This window comes from Schistocerca gregaria, chromosome 9 (assembly GCF_023897955.1).
Source record: "Schistocerca gregaria isolate iqSchGreg1 chromosome 9, iqSchGreg1.2, whole genome shotgun sequence".
Classification (NCBI taxonomy): domain Eukaryota; kingdom Metazoa; phylum Arthropoda; class Insecta; order Orthoptera; family Acrididae; genus Schistocerca; species Schistocerca gregaria.
Genome location: NC_064928.1, coordinates 178,346,140 through 178,366,982, shown reverse-complemented (window position 1 = coordinate 178,366,982; position 20,843 = coordinate 178,346,140). Strand labels below are relative to the sequence as shown.

The 20,843-nt window shown below is 39.6% G+C and overlaps 1 protein-coding gene across 12 annotated transcripts in view; it reads left to right on the top strand.

Moving 5' to 3' along the window:
- The first annotated feature begins 455 nt into the window (after nucleotides 1–455).
- The window catches only part of LOC126292270 (speckle-type POZ protein-like), a 63,840-nt gene continuing 43,452 nt past the window's right edge, over nucleotides 456–20,843 (top strand). For 4 of the 12 annotated variants that reach the window (XR_007552062.1, XR_007552063.1, XR_007552065.1 and 1 more), the window contains exon 1: nucleotides 994–1,355. The gene's annotated coding sequence lies outside the window, so the exon portion shown is untranslated. Of the gene's footprint in view, nucleotides 710–951; nucleotides 1,356–16,989; nucleotides 19,233–20,843 lie in introns of those variants that run through there. The other 8 variants (XR_007552064.1, XR_007552066.1, XR_007552067.1 and 5 more) reach the window with 6 other exon arrangements.

Sequence of the window (20,843 nt, the reverse complement as noted above, 5' to 3'; positions counted from 1 at the left end):
TGTTATTCCACGAAAGGGTCGCGATTTCCTGAAGTGTAGTTAAGCTGTTTTCGGCTAAATTTTTCTTAGTATCTCGCTATTTCCCATGGTTCTGTTAGGCAGGGACGTAAGTGCTCAGCTTGAATTGACGGAAAAAATCTGTTTCTGGTGACAGAGCGATCTGTAGCGTGGCCAGAGGCGAAGGCTACTTTGGAATGCAAGTTTGCTTGTAGATTGGCGAAGCGAAATTTGGGAAAAGGCAGCATAACAAAGGCTTTGAAATGGTAGGAAATTGGGTGTTTGGTGTAGTTCAGTGAGGGTCGAGAAATGGTCCCTTGAGCCCAATGTGTTGTTCAAAATAATAAAACAAAAGATCCTCCATCGGGGGCAACGATCGTTACTGACTGCTTCAGTTCACACAAAATATTTGGTCTTTCTGCCATATCGTGGGATGGCACCTCTGAGGTCCCGCGACGTTCTGTCCATATTCTCTGTGTGAACAGAACGATCTTCCGTATCTACGAAGTTCAGGTTTTCAGCACCTTAAAGTGAACCATAACCTGAACATCGTAGATACGGAAGATCGTTCTGCTCACACACTGAACATGGACAGAACGTCGCGGGACCTCAGAGGTGCCATCCCACGACATGGCAGTCACCTAGCTGAGTATATGTTCCTTCGAGCACTTCGCCATAAATAAATAATTACATCAGCTATTTGCTGAAGCAGGTAAACTTTACGCGCCCTGCTAAATTATAATACTTTCGAAAAATGTTGAAAGAATGACTAGCTATTTCTATTCCGTGCCTTTCGCGGAAACCGGTGCCTGCAATTACCTCAAAATTACTGGTGTGTTACAACATCGGTTTGCTTGGTACTCTACCTTTTGTACATCACAGTGGAATATCTACTTTGATTCTTCAAATTTTTCCGTCGTTTGTATGTTCGCGCAAAACTTGTAATGTCCTCTCATTCTGTGTTCTGATTGGCTGAAGAGATAGCTTGTGTTGTGCACAAGTTGTGTAACAAAAGCACATCGTACAGCGCAATCTCGATTTCACAGTTTACGACGCTATTGTGCCGCATTTGGTGGGTTTTGTATTTCTGCTTGCTTGTTCTGCAAATATGTAGTTTGAACGATACAGAGCATGAAAGATCTATCCAAGAGACGCCCTTCTTTTTCTCTGTTTGTTGTGCTACAGTGCCTGAAAGTGCGATACTATATATTGTACCGTTTTATTTATTTGTTTATTGTATTTTGCATGCGAGTTACCAGTTGAAGATTTTTGCAAATGTAACATTTCTTTACAAATTTCATACAAACAGAGTAAATGCATTTTATATATGCCTAAGTGACTACGTATAGGCGTACAGGGTACGTATATCTTACTTAGATGTATGTGTCTTATTACTTAGCGAGACAACGGAATTTACAATTTTTTTGTTTGAAGAGAGCAGATACATTTTATATATGCATAATTGGTAACATGTACATGGTACAAATGTCAGTGTACTTAGAATAGACTATAGAATAAAGTTTTACATTATAATTATTACAAATGTCCAGATTTTACATAACAAAATCTGCAGAGATTTCAGTTCAGTTTAACATGAGTATGTATTCACAGAATATAAGCACTTACCAATCAAGAATGAATTCAGCTTCACTTTGAATAATTTACCATTGTGACACGTTATAGAGTTCGGCAGTTTATTATATCACATCTGGACGTTAATGCATGCATTGTGGTCTGTTGTGTTTAGCTTAGTTCTTTGTCTGTAATAGCACTTTTCTTTCTTGTTTTACATACCTACATATCAGAGCACCTGGTTTGTTTGTTTTTATCTGTCATAAAAAAGTAATTAATTTGCAAAGACACAGTGAGATATTTATAATGTACAAAGATGATCCTCTAGGAGCCTGTGTACCCTCTTCTATGGATAATTCTGACTGTCCCCCCCCCCCCCCCCTGTTCCCACTATTTTGCAAGGCTGTTATTCCGTTCATTGGATGTAGCATCAGATCCTCACATCTCTAGTCAATATTTAATCTGTGAAAATGGCCCCATAATAATTTGTTTTTAATGTCTGTTCAGAAACTACTGGCATTATTACATGTAAAACTGATTTGGTTAACCCATTGTAGATTTTCATCTAGGTAAAATACCTTGAAATTTACAGTATTCTGTATATACCTTGCAAGTTTGAATGACAGCGACTGTGATTTGTTGTTGACATTAACCTTCAGACCTTGGTCCTGGAAATAACTTGTTACTCATTGTAGTCCCTCAGCTGAAACCAACGTTAACTCACAATTTTGTTTGCTAACAAGTAACAGTGAGGCATCATCTGCACAGGTTATCAACTGGGAATTGAGAGGTTGCTGTCTATCATTTATGTACACAAGGAAGAGGTAAGGCACCGAAACTGAGCCCTGGGTTACACATTGTTTTGTGGCTGTTTCATATGTGGACTGGGAACTTAAGACTTGAGAATTGATATTGTAAGTCAGTTTTTTACACTGCTTACAGTCAACTAGATGTGTAGTTAGCATTTGCATGGATGCAGCATTGCTATCAATATAAGGGGTGAGCATAAAATGGTAATTGGATCCTTCTATCCCTCGCGAGACTCATCTTCTGGTGTTACTGAAAACTTTAGAGAAAACCTCACTTGACTTGTATGTCCATTCTCCAGTCATACTGTAATCATCAGTGGACTTTTATCATCCAATGATGGGAATACATTGGATCTAATGGCAACAAATAGATCTTACCTCTTTGAAGATGTCCGCATCAAAAGTGCTGTCAGTGGCCATGACATGGTTGTGGCAGCAATGATTACGGAAGTACAAAGGACAACTAAAACATCCAGAAACATATATATGTTCAGTAAACTAGATAAAAAGTCAGAAATGTCATATCTCAGTGAAGCACTTGTAACTTCCAACACAGGTCACGAGCATGTAGAGGTACTCTGGCCCAAGTTTAAAAGAGTAGTTGACCAACCACTGGATAGATAAATACCCAGTAGAACAGTTCATAATGGAAGGGAAACCCAGGGTATACAGTCACTGTAAACAAACTTCTAAAAAAAAAAAACAGAGTACTCCGTAATAGGTATAAAACAAATCATAGGGCTATAAATAGAGACATGCTGAATGAAAAAAATTCGGCTGTTGAGAGAGCAATGCATGATGCCTGTGATGACTTTGTTAGCAAAATATTGTCAACTGACATTTCTGGAAATCCATAGAAATTCTGGTCATATGGAAAGGCTCTTTGTGGCATCAAAGTTAGTGTCCAGTCCCTAGTGAATGACACAGGAACTCAAACTGAACATGACAAAGCAAAAGCTGAAATGCTTAACTCCATTTTCAAATCCACCTTATAAAACAAAAACCCAGGATAACTGCTCCAATTTATTTGTTGTACCACTGAAAACCTGAATGAAATAAGTATTAGCGCCAGTGGTGTTGAGAAACAGCTGAAATAGTTAAAATTGAACAAAGCTCCAAGTGTCAGTGATATGTCAGATACTATACTGAATTTGCAGTTGAGTTAGCCCTTCTTCTCACTATAATCTATCATAGATTCCTCAAACAAGAAACTGTGCCCAGTTCTTAGAAAATGACACAGGTCACGCTTGTCTACAAGATGCGTAGTAGAAGTGATCCACAAAAGTACCACCCAATATCGTTGACATTGATTTGTTGTATAACCTTCTGAACACAAACCAAATGAGGTATCTTGAACAAGTTGACCTTCTCAATGCCAACCAGCATGGTTTTCGAAAATATCAATCGTGAAATGCAACTCGCGCTTTTCTCACATGACATACTGAAAGCTTTGTATCAAACAACCAGGTAGATATAATGTTTCTTTATCTAAAAAGCATTTGACTCAGTATTGTACCTACGCTTATTGTCAGAAGTGCAATCATATAAGGTATCGAGTGAAATTTGTGACTGTATTGAGGACTTTGTGGAAGGACACAGCTTGTTATCTTGGGTGGAGAGTCATTGTCGGATGTAGAAGTAACTTGAGTTGTGTCCCCAAGAAAGTGTGTTGGAACCCCTGCTGTTCATGTTGTATATTAATGGCCTTGCAGGCAATATTAATAGTAAAATGAGGGTTTTTGCAGATGATCCAGTTATCTGAAATAAAGTACTATCTGTGAAAAGCTGCATAAATATTAAGTCTGATCTTGAAAATATTTCAACACGGTGTGGAGATTGTCAACTTGCTCTAAATGTTCAGAAATGTAAGACTGTGCAGCACTTCATGAAACGAAAAAAATAAATAAACAAATAAAAGTATCATGTGCCTATAATATCTATGAGTCACTATAGGAATCGGCCAACTCATACAAGGACCTAGGTGTAACACTTTTTAGGGATAAGCAGGTGGTATATTGGTATATTACTGGAAAAGTGCAAGCAGTCTACCAAAGAGATTGCTTACAAATCACTTGTGTGACCTATCCTAGAATATTGCTCAAGTGTGTGGGATCCGTACAAAAAAGGTGGTTGTTGTTGTGGTGGCCTTCAGTCCAGAGACTGGTTTGATGCAGCTCTCCATGTTACTCTATCCCGTGCAAGCTTCATCATCTCCAAGTAACTTCTGCAACACACATCCTTTTGAATCTGCTTACTGTATTCATCTCTTGGTCTCCCTCTACGGTTTTTACTCTCCACGCTTCCCTCCAATACTACATTGGTGATCCCTTGATGCTTCAGGACATGTTCTACCAACCAATCCCTTCTTTTAGTCAGGTTGTGCCACAAATTCCTCTTCTCCCCAATTCTATTCAGTACCTCCCCATTAGGTACATTATCTACCCGTTTAATCTTCAGCATTTTTCTGTAGCACCACATTTAGAAAGCTTCTTTTTCTCTTCTTGCCTAAACTATTCATCGTCCCTGTTTCACTTCTGTTCATGGCGGTACTCCATACAAATACTTTCAGGAAAGATTTCCTGACACTTAAATTTATACTTGATGTTAACAAATTTCTCTTTTTCAGAAACACTTTCCTTGGCATAGCCAGTAAACATTTATGTCCTCTCTACTTCGATGATCATCAGTTATTTTGCTGCCCAAATAACAAAACTCATCTACTACTTTAAGTGTCTCATTTCCTAATCTAATTCCCTCAGCATCACCTGAATTAATTCGACTACATTCCATTGTCCTCATTTTGCTTTTGTTGATGTTCATCTGATATCCTCCTTTCAAGACACTGTCCATTCCGTAAGAAAGAACTAACAGGGGATATTGAACATATACAGAGAAGGGCAGCACGAAATGCCAAAGGTTTGTTTAACCCATGGGAGAGTATCAGAGAGATACTGAAGGAACTGAAATGGCAGACTCTTCAAGACATACATCAACTAGCCCAAGAAAGTCTTTTAACAGAGTTTCAAGAACTGGCTTTAAATGATTACTCTAGGGATATACTACAACCCCCTAAGTATGACTCGCATAGGGATTGTTAGGATAAGATTAGAATAATTACCACACACACAGAGGCATTCAAATAATCATTCTCCCCACACTCCATACATGAATGGAAAAGGAAGAAACGCTAATAACTTGTAAAATAGGATTTACCCCGCGTCTTGCATCTCACAGTTGGTTCAAATGGCCCTAAGCACTCTTGGACTTAACACCTGAGGTCATCAGTCCCCTAGACTTAGGAATGCTTAAACCTAAAGAACCTAAGAACATCACACACATCCATGCCAGAGGCAGGATTCAAACCTGCGACCATAGCAGCAGCGCGGTTCCGAACTGAAGCGCCTAGAACCACTAAGTCAGAGCGGCCGGCCCCCTCACAATTGGGCATCATATTTACTGAAGAGTAACTCATAGTTCACTGAGTCAAACACTTTACCAGGGTCCAGAAATATGCATGTGTTTTGTATACCTTGATCAAGGAAACTCTAATTGCTGTGATCCTTTCAGAAGCCATACAGCATCTCTGTTAGCAAGTTATTTTTGATACAGCAATACAGCTTCAGGTACTTTACTGAATATGGGTGTCACTGATGAATCTGAAAGTTTTAAACCTCCTCCTTGGATCCTTTTTGTGTGTTAGTTTCAGTGTGCTCCATTTCAATACATTTTGTGTGTTCTCTGATACTGCAGTTAATCAGACGCATAAGTATTTTAACTTAATCTTTATTGCGTTTTTTATATAACAATACAATGCAAACCTTCGCAGCCTGATGAGTACTTATTCTTAAGGTTATTTGTTATCCTGCCTTGTTCAACCACTCCTTTGAATTCAAAGGGTGGCTCTTATGAGCCCTACCTTACCACTTAAGTTTTGGGATGGATTGACATCTGACGATACAAAATATATATTTAAAATGTTTTATACTTCATTGGGATCTTTAGTTATGTGTCCTTCATATCTGATCTTTACAATTTCAGTTTCTGGCTTTGGAATGACTTTGCAAAGTTTATTTACTATTTTCCTTGAAGTGTTGGCTGTAGTGGCTGATTGAGCTATTTCATTGCTGTACATCTGTTTTCTTAGACTTGAAAGCTGTTCCTGAAAGATTTTTTTGATTCATTATACTTATCCCTGAAAATCTGATGACTTGTGTAGCACATCCAGGTCCTGGATATTTTGCCCGAGTTTGACCATATTTGTTGGAAGTCTCAGTCTGCTGTTTTTTGCACTGTGGTTATGGGTTAGTATTTTCTTGTCTTTCCTTAACAGGACATCAAAAGATAAAATATCTTAGCATAATAACATAGAATCTGCCACATTTGTTTTCTGACTTTTTAGGATGGTAAAGCAGATCCCATTCCTATGTACCTAATTTAATATTGCAAAATATTGCTTCAATAATCAGATTGCCATGCATCCCAGTATCCTACTAAATGTATCTCCTCATCTTAGCCTTTCTTCCTTCTTCTGTAGTGGTCAATCCAAGGATTGGTTTGCAACAGCTACAATGGCAGCTTGTCTCCATTCTGTGTGTCTTTCAGCTTTTCTCTTCATTTCTTTATAGGTGTTACATCCCACATCTTTCATGATTTGATCCATGTACCTCAGCCGTGGCCTTCCTCTTGGTCTTTCCCTTGACATATCCCTCTATGATTGTGTTCAGGAGTCCTTTATGTCTTAATAGATGATCTGTAAATTGCACTCTTCTTTTAATAATGAAACTCCAGAAGCTTCTCTTCTCACCTGCTCTTTCCAGAACCACTTTGTTCAAGACCTTGGCTATACATTTTATTTTGAGCATGCATCTATAGCACCACATTTCAAAAGAATTTAGATTCTGGTCTTCCTCTGTCCCGAGAGTCCATGTTTCACACCCATAGCATGCTACACTCCACACAAGATTTCAAAAAACTTTTCCTAATTTCAAGGCTGATGCTCTTAGATGTTAAAATGTTTTTCTTCTTGTTAAAAGCAGCCTTTGCTTGAGCAATTCTGCTTCTCATTTCTGCCTTGCTCCTTCCATCCCTGGTAATATTGCTGCCCAGATAAGTAAATTTATCAACTTATTCAAGCAGTTCATTGCCTACATGAACTGGGACTTTCACTTGATCTTTTTTGTCGCATGCCATTACTTCTGTTTTTGCTTTATTAATTCTCATATTATATTCTTCCCCCATAACTATCCATTCTATTCATTAGGCCTACAAGATCTTCACTTTCAGCTAGGACAGCTCTATCATCGGCATATCTTATCATATCTATTCGTTGACCATGAATTACGAAACCTGTCTGTGAATTTTCCCTTACTTCTTTCAGTGCCTCTTCAATGTATAGGTTAAAGATAGTAGGGGATAATGCGCAACCTTGTCGAACACCTTTCCATATCTGCACCTCTTCTTGTTTTGTCCGTCCACGGGCAACTGCAGTGTCTTTTTTTTTTACAGGTTCCATATCATTTTTCTATCTTTATAGTCTATTCCTACTGTTTTGAGTACCTCAAACATCTTATCCCATTTAACATTATCAAAGGCTTTCTCTGCATCTACGAAAACTATGTATGTTATCAGGTTCTTATCTAGTCATTTCTCTATTATTAGTTTTAGAGCAAATATTGCTTCTCTGGTTACTCTATCTTTCCGGTATCCAAACTGGTCTTTGGAGAGTGTAGCTTCGACATTTTGTTGTATGCGTTTTAGGATAATATAGGTTACTATTTTAGAGGTGTGAGTAACTAGGCTGAGTGTCTTATAATTTTCACATCTTGTAGCATTTTCCTTCTTTGGAATGGGGATCATAATGTTTTTCTCAAAGTCTGAAGGAATTTTACCCTGCTCGTACATGTTGAAAACAAGATTATACAACTCTTGATTCAGTTTTGCTCCTCCAGATTTCAGAAGTTCAGCTGGGATATTGTCTGTACCAGGCAATATGTTGTTTTTCAATTTTTTCAGAGCTAGTTCAAACTCTTCCTTAATATAGATTCACCTATGTTGTGTGCAACTACTTCTGTTTCTTCTTCCATGATGTTTTCAGGCAGTTCTGGTCTGCTGTACACTTTTTCTATATATTGTTTCCATCTTCTTGTAACTTCTGCATCGTCATCCAACATATTGCCATTTTCATCCATCACAGCCCTACACTTGTTTCTTCTGTCTCCAAAGAAATGTCTCACACATTCATAGATCTTGTCAATATTTCCCTTTCTCATGTTGTCCTCAACTGAAATACGGAGATCATCGAGGTATTTTTCTCTTGCTTGTTTTGCCTCTCTGTTGATTCTGTTTTTCAGACTCTTGTATTTCTCTTGGTCTTCCCTCTTCTCAGAATTTTTTTTTTAATTTCCTTCCTTCTTCCATCATATTTAGTAGGTCATTAGTGATCAATTCCTTCCTTTTCTCTGTCGTTTCTTTTCCTACTATTACTTCTTCTGCTGCTTCTAAAATACCAATTTTTATTTTTTCCGAGATGCTTTAGATGTCATTGCAGCCCTCTGTATTTGTTTTCTTGTCTGTTTCTAGTTGATAGTGCTTCAGTGTATTTTCATTTTTCAGGTTTGTCAAATCCCATTTACATGTACTTCTTTTTTTATTTAATGTTCTTATGTGGATGATAAATCCCTTTAACTGTGTCTTCTCATAATCTTTCTGCATCCTTTGATGTGGAATTAAATGCTTGTCACTTTGATCAATTTTTCTGTGCTGTACTTATCTAAATAGTTTATTTTCTTAGGCTCAAGATTCTCCCTAACGTAAACTGTGACACCACCAACCTTTTGTTGCTCTCTACAGTTTATTTTTGCTAAGAAGTATCCCTCTAGTTCACAGTAAATAATTTCATCACATTCTAATCCTTGCTCAGTTAACACTAATCCACTTTTGGCACAGATAACAGTGGCTATGCGTTGTGGCATGGAAGCAGTGAGCCCTTGTTAGGTTGCTAGATGGAGTTAGTGCCACACACACACACACACACACACACACACACACACACACACACACACGTACGTCACCTAATTCCCACGAATTCCGGGGAGGGGCGCAATGAGCTCTGATGCCATATTCAATCACATCCCAGATGTGTTTGATTGGGTTCAGATCTGATGAGTTGGGGAGCTACCATAGCAACTGGTGCATTATCTTGTCAAAAAATGCCACTGCTGCTGGGGAACATGATCATCATGAAGGGGTGTACATGATCAGCAACCAGTGTGCAATACTCTTTGTCCATAATGCTGCCTTGCATGAGCCCCACTGGACCCGTGGATGCCCACATGAATGTTCCCCAGAGCATAATTGAGCCACTGCCAGCTCGTCTCTGTCCTTCAGTACAGGTGTAAAGGAGCTATTCCCTGGAAGACAACAGATTCGCACCCTCCGGTTGGTGTTAAGAAGGTATTGGGATTCGTCAGACCCTCAGCATTTCGCCACTGCACCAGCATCCAATGAAATGGTCACATGTCCATTTCAGTCATAGTTGCCAGTGTTGTGGTGTTGACATTGGCACATGCACGGGATGTCGGCTGTGGCTGCCCATCGTTACGAGTGTCCAGTGCACTGTGTGTTCGGACACACTTGTACTATGCCCAGCATTGAAGTCTGATACTTCTACCACAGTTCGCCGCCTGTTCTGTTTTACCAGTCTGCTCAGCCTACTATGCCTGACATCTGTAATGAGGGATGGCTGTCCAACCCCATGACATCTGAATGGAGTTTCACCTTGGTTTTGCTATGTGTTGAAGACATTCTCCACAGAATTCCTTGAACACCAAACAAGTCGTCCAGTTTCCTTAATGCTTGTGCTAACCCTCTGGACCATCACAATCTGCCCTCTGTCAAACTCAGATAGATTGTGCACATTCTCCATTCTACACATAGACAGCACTCTCACTGATACTACACATGGTGTGTGTGTGTGTGTGTGTGTGTGTGTGTGTGTGTGTGTGTGTGTGTGTGTGTGTGTGTGTGTCCAAATGGCAGTCATTCCTCAAAAGGTGATGCCGCTACTGCCGAGATGGGTTTATATCGATAGTAGGCCGGTGGTCATAATATTGTGGCTGATCAGTGTACAAGCATGAGCATTATCGGTATTTTTAACTGATCACACTGCGATTATCTTCATTTATAAAGTACTGAGTTGGTTCACTTACATAAGTACTTAGTCCAGGCATTTGTTTCTGTTCTTTGACAAAGTTGCAGTTCTGAAGCTACTACCCAACTTGGCATCTGTCCATTTAGTAGACAACATTCCATTAGAACTACTGATGGCTTTGGGAGAGCCAGTCATGACAAAACTCTACCAGCTGGTGAGCAAGATGTGAGACAGGCGAAATACCCTCAGACTTCAAGAAGAATATAATAATTCCAATCCCAAAGAAAGCAGGTGCTGAGAGATGTGAAAATTACCGAACTATCAGTTTAATAAGTCACAGCTGCAAAATACTAACGCGAATTCTTTACAGACGAATGGAAAAACTGGTAGATGCGGACCTCGGGGAGGATCAGTTTGGATTCCGTAGAAATGTTGGAACACGTGAGGCAATACTGACCTTACAACTTATCTTAGAAGAAAGATTAAGAAAAGGCAAACCTATGTTTCTAGCATTTGTAGACTTGAGAGAAAGCTTTTGACAATGTTGACTGGAATACTCTCTTTCAAATTCTAAAGGTGGTAGTGGTAAAATACAGGGAGCGAAAGGCTATTTACAATTTGTACAGAAACCAGATGTCAGTTATAAGAGTCGAGGGACATGAAAGGGAAGCAATGGTTGGGAAGGGAGTAAGACCGGGTTGTAGCCTCTCCCCAATGTTATTCAATCTGTATATTGAGCAAGCAGTAAAAGAAACAAAAGAAAAATTTGGAGTAGGTATTAAAATTCATGGAGAAGAAGTAAAAACTTTGAGGTTCTCCGATGACATTGTAATTCTGTCAGAGAAAAGGACTTGGAAGAGTAGTTGAATGGAATGGACAGTGTCTTGAAAGGAGGATATAAGATGAACATCAACAAAAGCAGAACGAGGATAATGGAATCTAGTCAAATTAAATCGGGTGATGATGAGGGAATTAGATTAGGAAATGAGACACTTAAAGTAGTAAAGGAGTTTTGCTATTTAGGAAGTAAAATAACTGATGATGGTCGAAGTAGAGAGGATATAAAATGTAGACTGGCAATGGCAAGGAAAGCGTTTCTGAAGAAGAGAAATTTGTTAACATCGAATATAGATTTATGTATCAGGAAGTCGTTTCTGAAAGTATTTGTTTGGAGTGTAGCCATGTATGGAAGTGAAACATGGACGATAACTAGTATGGACAAGAAGAGAATAGAAGCTTTCAAAATGTGGTGCTGCAGAAGGCTGCTGAAGGTTGTATGGGTAGATCATATAACTAATGAGGAGGTATTGAATAGGATTGGGGAGAAGAGAAGTTTGGGGCACAACTTGACTAGAAGAAGCGATCGGTTGGTAGGACATGTTTTGAGGCATCAAGGGATCACAAATTTAGCATTGGAGGGCAGCGTGGAGGGTAAAAATCATAGAGGGAGACCAAGAGATGAATACAATAAGCAGATTCAGAAGGATGTATGTTGCAGTAGGTACTGGGAGATGAGGAAGCTTGCTCAGGATAAAGTAGCATGGAGAGCTGCATCAAACCAGTCTCAGGACTGAAGACAACAACAACATGAGCATTATCGGTACTTTTAACTGATCACACTGATTATCTTCATTTATAAAGTACTGAGTTGGTTCACTTACATAAGTACTGAGTCCAGGCATTTGTTTCTGTTCTTTGACAAAGTTGCAGTTCTGAAGCTACTACCCAACTTGGCATCTGTCCATTTAGTTGTCATAGAAGGTGTGTACCCGTGGTCTAGGGGTAGCATCTTTGATTCATAATCAAAACGTCTTCAGTCACGGGTTCGATCCTCCCCACTTTCTAAATTTTGATAAATAATCAGCATTGGCGGCCGAAGACTTCCGGCATAAGAAGTCAGCCTCATTCTGCCAACGGCCTTGTCAAAGGTGGCGGAGGAGCGGATAGAGGTTCTGGGCACACTCTTGTCCTAGGGGTGGGAAACTGTAAAGGCGGAAGAATCAGCAACGATCAACGACATGAGGATGCAAAAGGCAATGGAAACCACTGCATTAAAGACACGTAACGTGTATCCACAGGACATGTGGCCTGTAGTTGAAGAAGTGGCAAAAGAATCCGGAATAGTCCCTCATTCGGATCTCCGGGAGGGGACTGCCAAGGGGGAGGTTACCACGAGAAAAAGATTGAATAATCAACGAAAGGATAATGTTGTACGAGTCGGGGCGTGTAATGTCAGAATCTTGAACGTAGTAGGGAAACTAGAAAATCTGAAAAGGGAAATGCAAGGGCTCAATCTAGATATAGTAGGGGTCAGTGAAGTGAAGTGGAAGGAAGACAAGGATTTCTGGTCAGATGAGTATTGGGTAATATTAACAGCAGCAGAAAATTGTATAACAAGTGTAGGATTCGTTATGAATAGGAAGGTAGGGCAGAGGGTCTGTTACTGTGAACAGTTCAGTGACCGGATTGTTCTAATCAGAATCGACAGCAGACCAACATCGACAACGATAGTTCAGGTATACATGCCGACGTCGCAAGCTGAAGATGAACAGATAGAGAAAGTGTATTAGGATCGTGAAAGGGTAATGCAGTATGTAAAGGGGGACGAAAATCTAATAGTCATGGGTGACTGGAATGCAGTTGTAGAGGAAGGATTAGAAGAAAAGGTTACAGGAGAATATGGGCTTGGGACAAGGAATGAAAGAGGAGAAAGACTAACTGAGTTCTGTAACAAGTTTCGGCTAGTAATAGCGAATACCCTGTTCAAGAATCACAAGAGGAGGAGGTATACTTGGAAAAGACCTGGAGATATGGGAAGATTTCAATTAGATTACATCATGGTCAGATAGAGATTCCGAAATCAGATACTGGATTGTAAGGCGTACCCAGGAGCAGATATAGACTCAGATCGCAATATAATAGTGCTGAAGAGTAGGCTGAAGTTCAAGACATTAGTCACGAAGAATCAATACGCTAAGAAGTGGGATACGGAAGTTCTAAGGAATGACGAGATACGTTTGAAGTTCTCTAACGCCATAGATACAGAAATAAGGAATAGCGCAGTAGGCAGCACAGTTGAAGAGGAATGGTCATCTCTAAAAAGGGCCATCACAGAAGTTGGGAAGGAAAACATAGGTACAAAGAAGGTAGCTGCGATGAAACCATGGGTAACAGAAGAAATACTTCAGCTGATTGATGAAAGGAGGAAGTACAAACATGTTCCGGGAAAATCAAGAATACAGAAATACAAGTCGCTGAGGAATGAAATAAATAGGAAGTGCAGGGAAGCTAAGACAAAATGGCTGCAGGAAAAATGTGAAGACATCGAAAAAGATACGATTGTCGGAAGGACAGACTCAGCATACAGGAAAGTCAAAACAACCTTTGGTGACATTAAAAGCAACGGTGGTAACATTAAGAGTGCAACGGGAATTCCACTGTTAAATGCAGAGGAGAGAGCAGACAGGTGGAAAGAATACATTGAAAGCCTCTATGAGAGTGAAGATTTGTCTGATGTGATAGAAGAAGAAACAGGAGTCGATTTAGAAGAGATAGGGGATCCAGTATTAGAATCGGAATTTAAAAGAGCTTTGGAGGACTTACGGTCAAATAAGGCAGAAGGGATAGATAACATTCCATCAGAATTTCTAAAATCATTAGGGGAAGTGGCAAGAAAACGACTATTCACGTTGGTGTGTAGAATATATGAGTCTGGCGACATACCATGTGACTTTCGGAAAAGCATCATCCACACAATTCTGAAGAATGCAAGAGCTGACAAGTGCGAGAATTATCGCACAATCAGCCTAACAGCTCATGCATCGAAGCTGCTTACAAGAATAATATACAGAAGAATGGAAAAGAAAATTGAGAATGCGCTAGGTGATGATCAGTTTGGCTTTAGGAAAAGTAAAGGCACGAGAGAGGCAATTCTGACGTTACGGCTAATAATGGAAGCAAGGCTTAAGAAAAATCAAGACACGTTCATAGGATTTGTCGACCTGAAAAAAGTGTTCGACAATATAAAATGGTGCAAGCTGTTCGTGATTCTGAAAAAAAATAGGGGTAAGCTATAGGGTGAGACAGGTCATATACAATACGTACAACAACCAACAGGGAATAATAAGAGTGGACGATCAAGAACGAAGTGCTCGTATTAAGAAGGGAGTAAGACAAGGCTGTAGCCTTTCGCCCCTACTCTTCAATCCTTACATCGAGGAAGCAATGATGGAAATAAAAGAAAGGTTCAGGAGTGGAATTAAAATACAAGGTGAAAGGATATCAATGATAGGGTTTGCTGATGACATTGCTATCCTGAGTGAAAGTGAAGAAGAATTAAATGATCTGCTGAACGGAATGAACAGTCTAATGAGTACACAGTATGGTTTGAGAGTAAATCGGAGAAAGACGAAGGTAATGAGAAGTAGTAGAAATGAGAACAGCGAGAAACTTAACATCAGGATTGATGGTCACGAAGTCAATGAAGTTAAGGAATTCTGCTACCTGGGCAGTAAAATAACAAATGACGGACGGAGCAAGGAGGATATCAAAAGCAGACTCGCTATGGCAAAAAAGGCATTTCTGGCCAAGAGAAGTCTACTAATATCAAATACCGGCCTTAATTTGAGGAAGAAATTTTTGAGGATGTACGTCTGGAGTACAGCATTATATGGTAGTGAAACATGGACTGTGGGAAAACCGGAACAGAAGAGAATCGAAGCATTTGAGATGTGGTGCTATAGACGAATGTTGAAAATTAGGTGGACTGATAAGGTAAGGAATGAGAAGGTTCTACGCAGAATCGGAGAGGGAAGGAATATGTGTAAAACACTGATAAGGAGAAGGGACAGGATGATAGGACATCTGCTAAGACATGAGGGAATGACTTACATGGTACTAGAGGGAGCTGTAGAGGGCAAAAACTGTAGAGGAAGACAGAGATTGGAATACGTCAAGCAAATAATTGAGGATGTAGGTTGCAAGTGCTACTCTGAGATGAAGAGGTTAGCACAGGAAAGGAATTCGTGGCGTGCAGCATCAAACCAGTCAGTAGACTGATGACAAACAAAAAAAAAAGAAGGTGCTGAGGTGCCTTTCTTCTCCATACAGTCCAATGAGCTGCAGAAGTGCTTGTTGTTGCAGCCACTGAAGCTGTGTGTTCTACAACATTTGACTGGATATTTGATGCTGAAAAGTTTGAACTTGTTGTTATCACAACTTCTGTTGTTCCCACTCACTGACTTGGCTGTTCCCACCTACTGACTTGGCAGGCTGTACACTGACCTTGCCACAAAAATTTGTTGTCTTGAGCTCTGGGTTTTATTGGTCTTATTTATCTTCTTGGGACACTGCTTGTGACTGGCATTCTGAGTAAATAGACCTACTGTTGGCACAAACTGATTTTCCTACTCGTTAATGCCTTCTTGACATCACTGTCGTTAATAACAGGTACTGTTTTGGTTGTTGCTGTGGTGCCATTTGGCCAGTTTCACCTGGATCCTACAGTTTGAGTGATATTGCAAGCTTTAGTTGGTTGTTTACAAGTAGAGTTCTTTCCATTTCTTCTTTTCCTGTAGCGTTTAGGTTCAGTACATAAGAAATATACCAGTCTCTGTTCTCAGGAACTCTAGCAAACTGATAATTTGGAAAGCTTTCACTATCTGGCTATTTTCTTATTTGTTCATATTGTTTCATCATTCGTATAAGACCTGTTCTCAGGATCATGTCTCTATTATTATTATTATTATTATTATTATTATTATTACATCTTTGTGTTGAAGGCTCACTAATGTTGATATCATAGCTTTTAATGCCTTATCAGCTTTTCTTTCAGGCTACATTAATTGTGCCACCCTAGGTGACAGTAGTATTGTTCATTGAAAGGTTCTGTAAGTTGTTGCAGCTTTCTATTATAGTACTGTAGGTAATGATGCACCTTTTATAATATTTTCTTCAACTATGTAATTACTATGACTTTGATTTATTAAGCTGACTGCAATTGACTGTCCACGGCTGCCTGCAAACACTGTTATTCTTCTCTCGTGCAAGGATGAGCTTCTTGTGGCATTGCTGTATCCGTTTTGCGAATATTTTTTTGTTTGCTTCAGTAGTGTAATTACTTTTCTCAACATTTTGCTGTTCATGATTTTCTTCTTTTTATAGTGGTTCAAACCTGTTGCTTGTCATAATAATTAAAAGAGAATAATAGTTTGCAGTTGTTTTCACAGTTGTATTCTGTGTGTGTGTGTGTGTGTGTGTGTGTGTGTGTGTGTGTGTGTGTGTGTGTGTGTAATACACTATTTAGTTCATGCAAAAATTTCCTTTGTGGAATATTGGCTTTCACATGATTTAGCACCAAATTATTTTGCAGCTTCTGTGGTATCAGTTTGTCAGATTTATTTTTTAAAACTTTATCTTCATCAGTGAAACAATGGAAAATCCAGGTTGGAATGTAACAATATTATGAATAGGTCAGTTGCTATTCACAATATAATGGTGATGCTGAGTCAAAAGTAGTCATAACAAAAAGACTGCCGGAAAGCCTTTTTGTTGTACCTGTCTGCAGCCTATCCATTATATGGTGAGTAGCAGTTATCTCTTTCGTATTAGTGTAACTTCATCAGTGAGGACACTGGTTATAAGTGCAGTCTTTGTTATTCAAATTTGGGCTCGTCTTCCATGCACACCACCACCTTCCGTTTCGAATTCGCATTTGCACAAGAGAAATGGAACATTGTTTTACATCTGATGCACATAATTGCTTTGAAGATACAATTTCCACATTAGCAAAGGCTTGAAAATTTTTGGAAGATAACACAAAAAGTGGAGAAATGTACCTGCATGAAAACAAAACCAAAAAGGTGTCTTGCATAAGGCGGAATTGCTCTCAAACACTATACAATACTATATTGTACTGTTAGTGCTTAGTGCATTACTGTGTCTTTAGAACAAAACCTTCTCAAAATTAACTATTAAGGCTGTCTTATTAGTAACCTATGGGCATTATATACCATTTTTTGCCTAGATTTCCCATTAAAGAATTAATGTGATATTTGGCTTTACTTTCAATATGCAAAATTACACCTATACTTTGTTACGCTTTTTCAAACAGACTATCTATATCGTTGGGATGATGGTTCCTTGTCTCCATCTGGCTATCCTGATTAAGGTTCTCCTTGCTTTTTCTAAATTACTTTAGGCAACTGCTGGAGTGGTTCATTCTATAAGGCCATGGCCGACTACCTGCTCCATGGTTTTCAAACTAGACGTCTAACTATGTTAATGTCTGTGTATACAAATTATGTTTTTAGCTCTTACACTGCAATATCACGGCATGTACAATGTCCTTATAAACATGATCCGTGTATAAATAAGTCTGCTGCTGCTGCTGCTGCTACTACTACTACTTACCACCACCACCACCACCTTCTGAAGAGTACCTTAAATGCAACTTGCATTTGTTCTGTCATTTAATGTGCTCCTATTAAGAATCTTTGTCCCTTACTGTTCAAAACTATGTCGTGGCCTGTGCTGCCCTGATCTAAAGCCACATGGAAAATGCAAGGAGAGTTGGAATATGATTGTTTACAGTGGACTGTTGACCACAAATAAATTAAATAGTCTCAAAGCCGAATATCAAATACTCAACAAGTACATTTTTCCATGTTTAAAATGAGGCTTGTCAGGTCACCTCAAGAATCATGGAAGAGCAAGAAAAATTATGCATAAGAAAGATCCGTATCATAACATTTGCATTCAAAGTACAAACTATGCATATTACAAAATCAGATGTTGCTCAAAGCTCACCTTGAAAACCTGGGATCAAGACCACTTGTCCTATATATCTGAAATAATAAGAATCTACATGCAAAAATACAGTGACTGAGCTATCCACGCACTACTCTGGAATTGACATCACAGCCCTACGGACACCTGTACCTCTTCTCCTAGGTGCCATACTAAGGTGAAGTTCTTGTGCATACCTTTTGGGAAAAGCAGCCTTCCTTACAGGAGTGCTGGTCTCGCAAGGTACGCAGAAAAACTTCGGTGAACTTTTTTTTTAAATAGGTTTTTGGAACATGCCCACGCAGCCATCTCAACACGCAAAATGCTATAATGCAGTTTGGTTTTGAAAATTCATAGTAAACATTAGTTTAATTCTGTGAAGATATACTCGCGTAAGATCTGTGAAGCCAGGTTGATAAGTGGTCAGATAGATCAGTCGATAGAGTACTTGGCCACCAAAGTCAAAGATGCGAGGTTTGAGATCCCTCCTGGCAAACATTTTTTAATCTGCCAGGAAGTTTCAGACCAGCACTATCTGTGTGGTGGGTGCTAGTACATTCAACAGTGAAGCATCATTTTACTGTAAGGATCTATCTGCTTTATACAAGGAGAATGTGAGTGACATGTACAGACATGTGAATATATGCACATGTATAACGAAGAAAGTCCAGGTAGCCAGTTGTTACTTTGTTGAAGAAAACAGTGTGACATTTGCCACCTACTGCACTCCCATGACTTAAACCCTCGTGAGTTCAACTGAAGGAAACAGTTCATGGCATTCGCTTCAGAACTGCTACAAATTCGTCGGGCAATAGACCATGCCGCTCGAACTGTCAAGACAACTGGTACTGCTAAGAGTATCCTACGACTTCCACATCGCTGGCAACGGGTTATACACAATGCTGGTGACTACTTTGAAGGTCAGTAAAACTTTGAAACACATATCTATTTTCTACAAGCTGTAAATAAATAATTGCCACTATTAAAGTTCCAACCCTCGTATATTACCATCTCCTCTTGGAGCACAGGAAGGGGAATATGTTCCTATTGAAAAAGACTCTGACAGAATAGTGAATAACCAGCTGCCTCAATCCTCATTCTGCATTCCTCACCAAAAATCCTGTCATACCAACATATTTGCACTCTTCTAACACACGGATCCTTTTATCCAGTCTCTCTTTGTAGTGAATACCCACTGTGGTGTCAGATGCTAGAATAGACCCACACCCTTCCTTGTCTGTCGTAAGAGGTGACTAATAAGTGTCTTTTTACTTGGTCACATTTTTATGTTGCTATTTTGACTATTCTTTGGACTTCTGAAGGTTTTCATTATCTCTTCTTTTTGTAACACTTTTTCTCCTCACCTTTTTGGCTTTTTAAATTCTTGTCCCCATTATGGGTTGTGACACCATGTCTCACAGAGGCCAAGTTCTAGAACATCTTTCAGAATTGGATGTCTGGCAGCTCAACATTGGAACTGCAACATATTTCAGTGCAGTCAACGGAACATACTCAGGTATTGATCTCACAGTTTGCAGTCCAAATGTCTTACCCCAAATTCAGTGATGTGTCTTTGGTGATCTTTGTGACAGTGACCATTTTCCTATCGTTCTCTCCCTCTCTATTCACAGACATCTGGAACATTCTCCATGTTGGTTGCTTCAGGAAGCTGACTTGCAGGCTTTCTCCATTACAGCCACTTTCGCAGGCATGTGTGCGACGGATACTATTGATACTATTATTCAGGGTGCACCAGCAATGATACCCTAATACCCTACTCCTCCGCCCATCCTTACAACCGCTGGTGCGATGGTGGTCTGAAAATGTAGCCACAAGTTATGAGGGAGTACCGCAGGGCAATTCAGTGGCGTAAGCACCATCCCTCTATGGATAATTTAATAGCATTCAAAAGACTGCAGGCTAAAGTGTGGGTTTTAATAAAGAAAAGGAAGCATTAGTGTAGGGAGCAAAGTGTGTCATCTATACAATCACATTTCCCAGTGTCCCAAATATAGACTAAACTGTGCCACATTTGCAGCCATCTGCCACCCGTGGTGGTTCCGGGCATCCTATCATTGGTAACATCTGCACTGATCCCGTGGTACTTGCTGAATGTTTTGTGGCACACTTCATTGAAGGGTCCACTTGCAGTAATGGCCATCCTCATTTCCTGACCTGGAAACACCTTATTGAGAGCAGCCTACTATCCTTCCATGCAAACAGTTCTCTATCATACAGTGTCCCTTTTAGTGAACGAGAGTTTCACAACACTTTGGTAGCGTATCAAGATATGGTACCCGGACCTGACAGAATCCATAGCCAAATGCTCAGACATCTTCGTGCAGACAACATGAAACATATCTTTGGGGTTTTTAATTATATTTGATGGAAAGGAGAATTTCCCTCTGAATGGCGGGAAGGTGTAATTATTTCTGTCCTGAGACGGGGAAACGAGCCACATATTTTAACTAACTACCAGCCAATCTCTCTGATGAATGAGCTGTGTAAGCTATTGGAATGAATGGTCAACT